General features: G+C 47.9%; 1 protein-coding gene across 9 annotated transcripts in view; it reads left to right on the plus strand.

Moving 5' to 3' along the window:
- LOC147433375 (uncharacterized) overlaps positions 1–13,461 on the plus strand; it is a 201,699-nt gene that overhangs the window by 91,709 nt on the left and 96,529 nt on the right. The gene's annotated exons all lie outside the window — the stretch shown is intronic.

The following is a 13,461-nucleotide window of genomic DNA, read 5'->3' on the forward strand; positions in this document are numbered from 1 at the left end:
ACAATAGACAACAATTGAGCTCACAGAGACACAACAGCAACAGACCACAATGTATGACTCGACTATCTCAAGAACTGATACAGACTTTGGCGTGGTAGCACACTCAGCTCCAGCCCAAGACTCACAGGTACAATGGGGTGTCGAGGCTCAGATGTGTAGGGATGGTGAAGACATGCTGTGTATAGACTCGCTCCTCTAGACGACGATGCTGGACCATATATGAAGAAGATGATTTCTATGACCCAACAACTACTACTCATGTCCCACCATAAAGAGCCACCAACTGCTCATAAATGTCAGCCATGTAAGTCTATCTCCAGACTGAGTGGTGGTGGTGACTTGGCCACGATGTCCACTAGAACCACCGTCGTATCCGTGCCACGTGTCGTTGCCCAGCCCGGGTAGCCCAGAGAGTCCGTCTAGTGTGAACCAGACCATACCAACTATACTAACTGTGTGTCCTGTGAAAGTGACACTGTAGCCTGCTACAGGTTGCCCGCCACAAGACCGCTCATCGCCCCGGTGAGAGGAAATACTAAAAAAACCCAGTAGGTGCCGCATCTGTACGTCTTTCGTGAAGCAGGTGTGAGGCCCAACCATGACCTTACATGTCCCAAAAGTGGGGTTAAAAACACTGCACTGCTTCAAACGCCTTAAGCCTTTGAATAGGTTGGAACCCAGTATGATTGCATAGTCCAAGAATCCCAATTGGCAAAATAGAATGAGGCTCCACTACAAAGAGATATACTCGGTTTGGATCCGGCGCATCTTTATCTTTGATAACCATAGTGAGAGGAAAATGACCTGGTCCATGCTTGCAGATAACCTTGCAACACTTCCTTCACAACACTGAGGGCGAGGGGTAGGTAGGGGGCGAGGCCTAGGTAGGGGGAGGAGGGGTAGGTAGGGGGTGGGTAGGGGCGAGGGCTAGGTAGGGGGACGAGGGTTGGTGAGGGGGAACTAGGGGCGAGGGTAGGGAGGGAGAGAGGGCTAGTGAGAGGTGAGGCTGGAGATGACACTTCAAGGGTAATGGGTTCTTGTACGTGAATAGGTTGGAATGACGTTGAGCAGAGATATATCATGAGCATGAGCATGAGCAGGGAATATATCACGCTTGAAATGAACATCTTTTTGGTTGTATCCCATCTTGCGGAAGCTCTTTGAAGGGAGTTCGCTAGACACAAAGGAGAGCTTTGTTCTGGTCGGAGAAGTAGACACCGATGGGGCTGATGTTGAAGATTGTTGAACTTCTCTTTCTTTTCGCTTCTGTGATTCTTCATAGGCTCTTCAGATCCAAAGGCTACCACCAAGGGCACAATGGGACTAGCTTCTGTGACCTTCAACCTTTGTGCTGGCTCAGGTGGCCTATTAAGTTTAGTTACTGTGGAAACATTGGAAGAGGGTGTACCTTTAGGTAAAGAGTGAATAGAGACTCCATAACAAGGCATAGATTTGGTAGCGTCCAACCACTCCAACAGATCCTTGTTTGACTCGTCAGGTGGAGTAGGCTGTTCCAATTCAAGGCTGTTTGCTAGGGACAAAGAACTATATTGCACGACGGGATCCATGTCTCCTTCTAGGCGAATGGGTTGCATCAGAGAGCCAGGAGTATATATCCACATGGCATCGTTTCCCCAATCATGAAGTGCTTTAGTGTGTCGCAGCCATGGTCTACCGATGAGCAAGGGAAATCCCCCCTCCACCTGTGGAAGACGAATCACAACAAAATCCAAACTAAAAGTGAAATCTTGTACCTGCAGAGGCACCTTTTTCACTATGCCCACAGGGTATACTGTCCTCTGGTCGGCCAATGTTACCGTGAAGGGGGCAGGTTGAGTAGGGTGCAGGCCTAAAGCCAACTCAGGCATCATATTGATGCGAGATCCACCATCCACAATTAATCCTGAAAATTGCTGCCCCAAGACGGACACTGTCAGGCAAGGGCTTCTATAATTAGTGAGGGGAGCAGCGGGATTGGATATCATATAGGATTCTGATGGTTGCACTGGGAGGTGCTCGCCACTAGGACCTGCTCCGGGTTAAAGGGATTGAATATCTGCAAGGGTGTCACTTCTGAAACTCGCATCTAGCCGCAACATGTCATAGACGGACAATTGTTGGAAAGTGTTCTTCAAGACTCTCTCTGCTGTAAGCTTCTCTTGTTCTACCAGTGGTTTCTTTGGTACCTTGATCTTTTGTAGATCTGAAACTGCTTCCAAGAAAGCTTCATTAATATTGGAGAGCAAAGATTTGGATTTCTTCATGGCACTGGGGGATGGCTTGTTAATTGCTGAAGGCAGGGTATCCACTAGTGTGAGAATGTGTGGGTGAGTTGAACTTCCTCGAATGCTGAGACCGAGAGCGGCTCTTTGGGCCCGGGTGAGGATGCCTGATGGCTGCTCTACCAACTGCGGTGGCTTATTTTGAGGGGTAACCACGTGGGTAGAAGGGGGTGGTTCAGGAGTGGTGCTAACTGCTATCAAATTGAGCTTGGGAAAGGTCAACTCATTCTGGCTTTGACTTGGGTTCGAAGCCGTGGATGCTCGAAGTTTAGGGCAATCCTCACTGTAGTGATCCTTCATTTCAAGGCTATGACGACTGGAAGGGGACCCTTCAGGCAGAGGGCATTTGCTTTGGTAATGACCATATTCCTCGATCTGTAGCATAAAATGGGCGGATTCAATGGGCGAGTCGAAGGGCGAGGTGGTCCTTGCTCCTGGTGCATGGAGTTGGAGGTGGAGGCATAGAAGTTTTGAGGTGATGAGGGAGCATGGGTATGATAAAAGCTCTGAGACGGAAAAGTACTTTGCATACCTTGCATAGCAGGGGCTGTCAGCAAAGGTGGCATATGGTGTGGATGGCCACATGGAGAAACCGTGTTGGATGTCGGTGCTGGCCCTTGTTGAAGAGTAGGACCAAGACTTTGCTGTATTTGTCGCAATCCCTTGAGGTAGTAGCAGTCCTTGTCCTCGTGTCCAAACTTTTCACAGAAGTGGCAGTAAACCCGAAGGGGGCATTCCTGTGGAGGGTGCCCTGGAGAGCGACATGAGCTACACCAAACCATAGCCTTAGTCTCTTGTTGAGACTTGAGCTCTTCTAGCTCGCGCTTGATCTGTTCCAATGCCTCGTGATGTGGAGCTTCTCCTGTCTAAGAGAGAAGGACCTCTCCTCTTGAAGAGCTCGCTGTAACTCTAGGGCTTCCAATTTCGTGCGTAAAGAAGTTAAAGGATCAGAAGGACTTTCCAAAAACACTGAAGGGGTCTCTACCGGAGAGGAGTTGGTGAACAGCTTCCTAGCTCCCTCTACCCTGGTAGCAGCCGCGAAAAACTCCTCCAGAGTGGCAACATGTCGGAGACTCTCTTGGAGTTTTTGCTGGGAAGTTTTGGGAAGAGCCTTCTCCACCCACTCTTAACCATAAATTCCTCTGGATGTTGAGGAAGCTTCGTAACCAGAGACTTGGTTTTAGTCATAAGTTCTGCAAAAGTCTCCTCTGGTTGGAGCACCATGTTGGCCAACTCATCCAAAACCTTTTCTTGGTAGTCACCTGGCCTGAATGCTGCACAGAACTGTTGTCTTAAAGCTGCTCAAGTTGCAAAATGGTTCTCTGCAAACGGACTGTACCATTTGTCTGTTAAGCCATCTAAGGTAGATGGAAAGAGTACCAAATAAGCATCTTCTCTATTAAGACCACGACACCTACAGAGAGATACAAACCTCCTTGCATGGTCATTTGCATCTTTTGAAGAGAGTCCCTTGAAAGTAGGAAACTTGATGTTTACCTTGGCCAAAACACTAGCCAATGTCTCCATGGCCTGTTGCTCAGGAGCTCGTTGCTCAATAGCCTGCTGTAACAAAATAGGAGAGAGCTTTATTGGGGAAGGTGACTTGGAAGATGTGGAACCGGATGGAGGAATGGGTGATGCCGTATGTGGAGGTATGGGTGATGAGGTTGATTGACTTCTACTAGGTACCAAGGGTCGTCTTTTGTTGTAGTAACTTGAGAGGACTCAATAGTGCGCTGACGCTCGAATGACCGCCTTGTAAGTGTCATGCAGCGACCACAAATTCAACCAAGCTCTAGGCGAGAAGACCTGTATAACTGCTTTAACTGGATGAAGATAGGTCTAGACTCTACTAGACCAGCATTTACTAGACGAGCAAGTGACTAGACCCCGGTTGGACCAGGGACGAGGACGGGTGGACCAGGGACGAGGAGGGGCTAGACCAAGGACGAGGAAGGACTAACCTTGGGACGAGGAAGGACTAGACCAGGGACGAGGACGAGAGAGGACCAGACCAGTAGGATACACAGTGCAAGGCAAAGTAGGCGAAACCAACTAGCTTCATGCTTTGTATCTCAACAGAGAGTGAGACTTCAGTTGAGGTCCCACTGTGATCGCCAAAAATGAGAGCACCTGTAGCGTGGATAGTGTGTGTGCTCTCTACAGTGGGAGCTCCTCAGTGCAATGTGCATGACAATCTTATTCAAAACAGACTGAAAACAAAGGAACAATAGACAACAACTGAGCTCACAGAGACACAACAGTAGCACACCACAACATATGACTCGACTATCTCAGCTCCAGCCCAGGACTCACAGGTACAATGGGGTGTCGAGGCTCAGATGTGCAGGGATGGTGAGGACGTGCTGTGTGTATAGACTCGCTTCTCTAGACGACGATGCTGGACCATATATGAAGAAGATGATCTCTATGACCCAACAGCTACTGCTTATGTCCCACCAGAAAGAGCCACCAACGGCTCATAAATGTCAGCCATCTAAGTCTATCTCTAGACTGAGTGGTGGTGGTGACCTGGCTACGATATCCACTAGAACCACTGTCGTATGTATCCCTGCCATGTGTCGCTACACAGCCCGTGCAGCTGAGAGAGTCCGTCCAGTGTGAACCAGACCAGACCAACTATACTAACTGTGTGTCGTGTGAAAGTGACACTATAGCCTGCTACATTTGGTCACAGCTTATTGTGGCATCTCCTATTGCTCGGGGTTGGTGGCTTATGCTGGTTTGCTTGTGAATCTTGATCCATGATCCCACATGCTTGTGATGCCATTGGCATGTTCTAGAGTCATAGATTTGTTGTTTGTGGGTATGCCTATAGGCTCACATGGTATGATGAGCAGTATGCACACTTGATTCATGCTGGCCTTCATGATGACTTTGCTACCTGGGCAGCATTTTGTTGGGTTTTGCGGTTTCCGGGTCCTCATCTCACTTTTGAGGAGGATAGATGATGTTTATCTTAGTCTTATACGTTCCTTGGGTTGACACCCATTGTAGAGCATATCTAGGGGCTGTTCCGAAATCATAGCATAGCAGTATCTTTCTTGCAAAAGAAAAAGAGAAACAGAGAAAACAAAGCAAAGCATATCTAGGGGCTGTTCCGAAATCATAGCGTAGCAGTATCTTTCTTGCAAAAGAAAAAGAGAAACAAGAAGGCTTGTATTAACGTTTTGGGAGAGAGAGGAAGAAAAAGGTTGTCCTAGTGTTCCTTAAGAAGCCCTACAACACAATTGTTAACGAGAATTACTTGAACAAACTTTAAACAAGAAATGGAATAGAAATTGAAACCTCAAACTTGAACACTTGAGACTTGGAGATGACATGGAAGAGGGGTAGTTCTTGTATTGAGAGTGTTGGCTCCTCAACTAGGCGCCCTTGGAGTACTTTTTAATTTATTGACAGACTATCAAGTCACAATGGCTTGAGCGCGCGCGCACACACACACACATTTTTTTTTTCCTGTAAATCTCTTGGATTAGTTACAAGTGGGAAGCCTCAGCAGGAGGAAAACCCACCAGAAAGATCATATATAACATGAACTCGAAAGTTGTTCTAACGTAGAAGCAAATTTCCAAACTAAAAGCAGTTAACACACACACACACACACACACACACACACACACACACACACACACACACACACACACACACACACACACACACACCCCCCTATCGCTACAGGCCTTGTTTAGCAAAACTCTGCCCTCTGTTACCCTAAATAAACAACCCCTGATCTTGCTTATGGTTTCTTTACACTCAGATCTCCCTTATAGAGTCTTGCCCTCATTTAATAACACCTCACCTTTTTTTTTTTTTAATCGCTGATGGCTAGTTGCTGGCAGTATTTACTCCCCGTGGGAACTTTCCCTTAGGTGGGCACAAGTAAAACCCCTATGTGCTAATAAACTCGCATGGGACATGGCACTACAAATGGGTTGCGACTCCTTCCTGTAAAAATAAAGGGTTAATTCACCCCATAAGGGTGCCTGTCTCATCTTGATTACTGTGATACTTCATTAGGGGGTGGACATCATAGTTACCGGGGAACGCGTTCCGCAGGCCCTAGAAGGCCGGAACGCTGTTCCCTCCCCCTCTGCCAAGCTGGAACACCCCGGAACGTTTTGCCGTTCCGGGTGACCACCTGATACCGGAACGGCTCGGAACGGCCCGGAACGGCCAACTCTCAAAAATGGGAAGAAATAGGCAGTTTTTTGCAAATTTGCAATGAACATTAGGTGTTTTTTTAGTGTGCAAGGACTCAAAAATTAAAATGCACCCCCTCACACCCATTCCCTTCTCAAGCATTATTTGGGTGTTTTTTATGCCTCCCGTTCTGCGCCGTTCCCGTTCCGGACCCCTGGCCGTTCCCCCGTTCCACGAGGGTCCCTGTCGCCGTTCCCGTTCCGCGTTCCAGGTAACTCTGGTGGACATGAACCATTCACGTCCCGTTGCCTCCCTCTTGGCCCATTTTCCAAGTTGCGCTCTATTTGCCTTACCTATATGTCCTCTGCGTATTTGGTTCCACCGCTCCCCTGTCTTCTTCTCTGTGATAATCAACACGGCGGCTGCCACCTATGTGCCTTGAGACTCGATGAGCAGATTTGGGAAGGATTTACCTTGCAAACACTCAATACAACATTGATGGTCGTCTTTCACTATAAATATAAGGTGAGGGTTGCTCTATGCCCCTCACTTATTCTTGTCTTGAGCGTTTTGTGTGTGTATTTGCAAGAGAGTGTGAGGGCTTTCAGATCGTTTGCTTACTGTGTTGATATGGATTTGATGCAACACAAAGGGGCTTCTCAGGTACATAAGGTCAATGATACATAGCTTCATTGTTTGGCCGGTTCTATGATATGGTACATTAGGTCAGTACATATTTGTTGGTTTGTCAAAAAAGGGTAGCAATGAGTCCACACCCATATATATTTTTTTGTGTCATAAGGAATTTTGGTAGTTTGATGAACATAACTGTGTTCATACCGAAACCAAACTAAAGGTTGAGATATTTTATGACTGTGTGATTTTGGAAAGAGGAATAATGATACCCCTTACATTTGCTTGGTCTTGGAGGATTTCTTAGACTAATTGTCTTGCATTCTGGAAAGTTCATAATAAACATTTACTTTGTAAAACCTAAAAGTGTGGAATACCGTATAGAAGGACTGGTATAAAAGTACAAGATGATTCGGATCTTAAATGGGGAATAAGACACTTAGATTGGAAAGGGTGGTGGCCTTCCGATCAGCATGATAGTATATAAATAGCTAAACCTGCGAACATATCCTCTCAAGTCTCCCCAATGCTGCGTAGGCTCTGGTCAATTGCGTATCTGCTTCACGCCTCAGGGAAAATACTGGACCACTGAAAACTGCCCCGAGATAAGTGTATGTATCTGTATACTCCACAGTGTCTGGACCATATGTAAAAGTGGGGGCGGACTTCCTTGCCCACTGTGCCGTGGTGTTAAACACCATTACCTTGGTCTTACCAAGGTTCACAGACAATCCACTGTCTCGTGCAAATACATGCAGTGCATCCAAATCACGCTGCATTCCCTCTAAGGAATAGGAGATCAACACAATATCTTCAGCATATGATAGCAATGGAATCCATGTCCCTGCAAGCTGAGCACCTCTGTCACCCTCTGTATGCACGTAATCTGAAAACTCATCTACATATATCCCAAAGAGAGTCAGAGATAGGGGACAACCCTGGTTCACCCCAATGGTGGAGTGAACCATGTCGGACATGCCCTGAGTAGTGCGTACCTATCCTACCACTGTCTTGTATAAAGCTAAGATCCCCAGATCAGCTCTGTGGGCACACCCATGTCTTGGAATCTGCGTATGAGTCTGGCTCGTGGCACTGTATCAAAGACTTTGCGGAAATCCACAAAGCTACAATATATCCTCCTGCCATGGTGTCTACCCTCCTCAATAATGGCTCTGAGTGTCAAAATCTGGTTAAGAGAGGAGAAATCTCTCTTGAACCTTGCCTGTCCTGCTACCCGTATGGCCTCTCTCTTTGCCCATCCACTGAACTCTTGCTCGAGAATTGATGCATATAGCTAGCCAGACCGTGACAAACCATGATGGTTTGGTAATTTCCGTGAAGTATAGGATCTCCCTACTTGAGGATAGGCACAATAGTGGACATACTCCAAGTCTCAGAGGGAAACCCTCGTACATGGCTCTATTAAACATTATAGCAAGAGGCTCTGTAAGCATATTTGTGGCATGCATAAAGTGCTCTGCTACCAGACCATCATGTTCCTATGCTCTTCGTGTCTTCATCTTGTCAATGGCTTTCCTATCCTCTCAACACTAAAGAAAGTACATGTTTCCGGGCATGCCTCTGGAGGGTCAGGCAAAGGTGGCTGCCCCCATGCTATAGAGAGAGATGTAGCATAATCCTCCAATGTCTCCGTGGAAGTGATGGCTGGCAGTGGAGAGTGCTCATTGAAAAGCGTCCATGCCTCACTAGAGTCCTGACTCATAAACAACCGATACAGATCACGCTCTAATTGAGATAGGTAAGCCCTCATCTTTCGTCTCACTAAGCGGCGGAAGATAATACGTGACTGTCTATGTGTAGTAGTACCCATGAGCACCTCTGTTTGTAATCTGATCCTCGTCTCTCTACACTCCTCATCATACCAACTGTTTTGAGGCATGCTCTCAGATCGTCTGCAAGTAGGCTGGCTGTGGGGATATGCCTCTGATGTGTAGCAGGCTACAGTGTCACTTTCACAGGACATAGTTACAGTTAGTACAGTTGGTCTGGTTTGTTCACACTGGACGGACACTCTGGGCAGTGACACGTGGCAGGGATACGGATGGTGGCCTAGTGGACATGTGGCCAGGTCACACTTAGCTGGCTGACATTTATGAGCCGTTGGTGGCTCTTTATGATTGTATCTATGAGTAGTAGCCGTTGGGTCATTATCATTATCTTTCATGGATGGTCTGGTCGTCGTCTTGATAGCGAGTCTTACACAGAGCACCTCGGCACTCACCCTGCACATCTGAGCCTCGACACCCCCATTTGTACCTGTAAGTCCTGGGTTGGAGCTGAGTGTTGTGCCACGCCTGAGTCCGTACATGGTTCTTTGAGATAGTCAAGTCTACATGTTCTGGTCCACTGTTGTGTCTCTGTTGTTCTGTTGTTATCCATTGTTTCTGTGTTTCATTCTGTTTGAGTGAGATTTCCACGTACATTGCACTGAGGGGCACCCACACTGTAGAGAGCACGACACATTATCCGCGCTACATGATGCTGCCATTTTGTTTGAGTGAGATTGCCATAATGTAGAGAGCACGCTACATTATCCGCGCTACATCATTTTGTTTGAGTGAGTTTCCATTTGTTTGAGTGAGATTGCCACGCACATTGCACTGAGGGGATCCCACACTGTAGAGAGCACGACACATTATCCGCACTACAGGTGCTCTCATTTTGGCGATCACGATGGGACCTCAACTGAAGTCTCACTCTGTTGAGTAGCTGGTTTTCTTTGCGTCGCTTGTGCAGCCTGTTGGTCTGGTCCAGTTTCACCCTTGACAACTTAATCTAGCTGGTTTAGTCTCTCGCTTTGCTGGTCTGGTCCTCTCTCGCCCTGGTCCACTTAGTCCTCGTCTTGGTCTAGTCCTCCTCGTCCCTGGTCTAGTCCTTCCTCGTCCTGGTCCAGGCCAGGTGGTCTAGTCACTCGCCCTGGTCTAGTAAAGTCTAGACCAATGTTCAGCCAAGTGAAGGTCGTCTTGCCCAAGTGAAGGTCTTCTTGCCCAAAGCTTGGTGGGGTTGGCGGTTACTGCATGACACATACAAGGAGGTCATTGGAGTGTCGAAGTGAACTACTGAGTCCTCTGAAGTACTACCACAGACGGTGTCAACCCTTGGTGCCCAGTAGAAGCATATTAACCCCATCACCCATACCTACTCATACGGCTACCTCCATTCCTTCGACCGGTTCTACATCCTCCAGGTCACCTTCTCCGGTAAGGCTCCCCCCCATTTTGTTACAGCAAGCTAGTGAGCAACAAACTCAAGAGCAAGAGGCCATGGAGGAGCTCACAAGTGTTCTGGCAAAGGTGAACATCAAGTTCCCTACCTTTAAGGGTCTCTCCACAGAGGATGCAGACGACCATGCTCGGAGATTTGTCTCTCTTTGCAGAGGTCGTGGCCTCAATAGAGAAGACGCATACCTGGTGCTCTCCCGTCCACCTTGGATGGTCTTGCAGATAAATGGTACAGTCAGTTTGCTGAAAACCACTTTACTACTTGGACCATGTTAAGTCAGCAGTTCTGTGAAGCTTTCCGACCAAGGGATTATCAAGAGAAGATTCAAGATGAGTTGGCCAACCTGTTGCTCCAGCCCAAGGAGACATTTGCAGAGCTCATGACTAGAACAAAGTCCCTGGTCGCCAAGCTGCCTTAGCAACCAGGGGAATTCATGGTGAAGAAGTGGATAGAGAAGGCTCTGCCTAAGACTTCTCAACAAAAGCTCAGAGAAAGTCTCCGTCCTGAAGCCAGTCTGCAGGAGTTTGTTGCTGCTGCTACTAGAATAGAGGGAGCAAGAATGCAGTTCACTGACTCTCCTCAGTTAGATACTGCCCCTGTACACGTGGACAATCCATCAGACCCCTTGAATTCTTTACGAAGGGAATTGGAAGCCCTAAAGTTACAGCGGGCCCTTCAAGAAGAGAGATCCTTCTCTCTCACACAGGAGAAGCCTCAACATCAAGAGGCTTATGATCAACTTAAAAGAGAGTTAGAAGAGCTCAGGTCTCAGCAGGAGACTAAGGCTATGGTATGGTGTAGTTCATGCCGCTCTCCAGGACACCCTCCACAGGACTGTCCCCTTCGCTCTTATTGCCACTTCTGCGAAAAATCGGGTCATGAAGATAAGGATTGCTACTATATAAAGGGATTGCACAAAATACAGCAAAGTCTTGGTCCTACTCTCCTACAGGGGTTAGCACCAGCATCCAACATGGTTTCCCACTACGGCCATCCCAACTACATGCCACCTTTGCTCAATACCCCTGCTGTCCAAGGTATGTCAAGTACTTTCCCGACTCACAGTTTTTATAATGCTAATGCCACCTCAACCCCTCAGAGCTTCTACACTTAAGTCTCCAACTCCATGCAGCGACCACCTCGTCCCCCGTTTCGTACTTCCAATCGGCCCATACTCTGCTACAGATGCGGAGAATATGGGCATTATCAGAGCAAGTGTCCTTTACCTGAGGGGTCCCCTCCTTGTCATCATTGCCCTGATTTGAAGGATCACTACAGTAAGGATTGTCCCACGCAAAGGGCATCCACGTCTTCAGGCTTGACTCAGAACCAGCAAGAATTCACCTTCTTGAAGATAAACTTGATAACTGTGAAAACCGTGTCTCAACCATAACCTGCTACTCATGTGGTTAAGCCACTGCAAGTGGAGGAGCCTACTAGTGTCCTTACACGGGCACAAAGAGCAGCTGTTGGTCTCAGTCTGCCCACAGGTCCACCTCGCCAGTCCCCACTTCCTCAGTCTGGTCTACCTGACCCAAAGGACGAGTCCTTCAAAATTGCTCAGAGCAAACCAACTTCCCTGTTATCTGACATTGATGGAGCCTTCTTGGAAGCAGTGGTTGTCTTGGAACAGATTAAGGTCCCAAAGGGAGGCAAGTTCGAAGGCGCCAAGCCCACAGCAGAAGCCATCTTGAAAAATACTTTTCAGCAGGTGTCACTATACGACATGCTAAGGCTCGACGCAACACTCAGAAGTGACACCCTGTCAGTCATTCAGTCTGTGTACCCGGGGGTTGGGCCTAGTGGCAGGCGCCTCCCTGTACAGCCCTTAGAGTCTTATTTGATTTCCTATCCAACTGCTCCCCTCACCGATTATAAAAGTCCTCGTCTCACTGTATCAATTCTTGGGCGCCAGCTATCCGGCGTCATCGTTGATGGTGGATCTGCAATCAATGTGATGCCCGAATTCACTATGATGGCCTTAGGAATACAGCCTACCCGACCTGCTCCTTTCACTGTTACATTGGCCGATCAGAGAAGAGTCTACCCAGTGGGCATATTCGACAAGGTGCCTCTTCAACCCTTGCCAACAGATTCACCATCTCCCCTTGATCCTACACCTGAAGCTACACCTGAAGCCAGTAATCCCAGTCAGCCAAGTGCGCTAGAACCAAGTGGACCGGTTTCTGATAACCATCCTTCAGAGGGTCCTTTGATGGAAACCGTCGGCCTAGGTGAGCCTATAACCCACCATAGAAGGGGAAAAAAGTCTCCCTTGCAATAGTTGGCCAACACCCCAGCTCCTTCCTTAGCCTCCACTCCATCTGACTCTCCACCCATGCCGGAGCACTTTGAGGTATCTGAGGATTTACCATTCGTAGAGCTTCCATTAGGATGGTTGCAGGAAGAGTATGCTGATTTCAACATTGATCAGACGCCAGCTCATAATGTCCAGAAGCTCACAGAGGTGGCACGGTCTTCTCTCCCTGACGCAGCCTCGCCCACTGCACCGCTTGACCCAGTCAGAGAGGCCAACCTAGGCGGCCTTGACAACCATCAACCCATCTTGTTAGCCGCTTGGTTATGGGATCACCCCGCTCTACTCGACCAGGTAATCTCTTTTATGCGCTCTTTCAAGGATGTGTTTGCTTGGTCTTACCGCGATTTGGAAGGAATTCCAGCAGAGCTAGGAGTCCACACAATTCCTCTAGTTGAGGGGGTAAGCCGGTCAGAGGACGGGCTTACAAACTGAATCCCAAGTATGCAGAAGCACTCAAAATCGAGTTGGAAAAAATGCCAGAGGCAGGTATTATTGTACCAGTAGAGCAGTCAGAATGGTTGTCCCCTATGGTTATTGCCCCAAAGAAGCAGTCCAACAAAATTCGAGTTTGCGTCGACTACCGGGCTCTGAATAGGGTCACAATCCCGGATGGATTTTCGACCCCTTTCACTGAGAGAGTCCTCGAAGATGTCGCTGGCCATGTACTGTATAGTTTTATGGACGGGTTCAGCGGCTATAATCAGTTAGGAATACATCCTGATGACCAAGTCAAAACAACTTTTGTGACTCCCTTGGGTATTTTCATCTACACTACAATGTCTTTTGGGCTTAAAAATGCACCGCCTTCTTTCAATCGCA

The sequence above is a fragment of the Adiantum capillus-veneris genome, chromosome 20 (genome assembly GCF_014529385.1).
Source record: "Adiantum capillus-veneris isolate H3 chromosome 20, ASM1452938v2, whole genome shotgun sequence".
NCBI classification, from domain to species: domain Eukaryota; kingdom Viridiplantae; phylum Streptophyta; class Polypodiopsida; order Polypodiales; family Pteridaceae; genus Adiantum; species Adiantum capillus-veneris.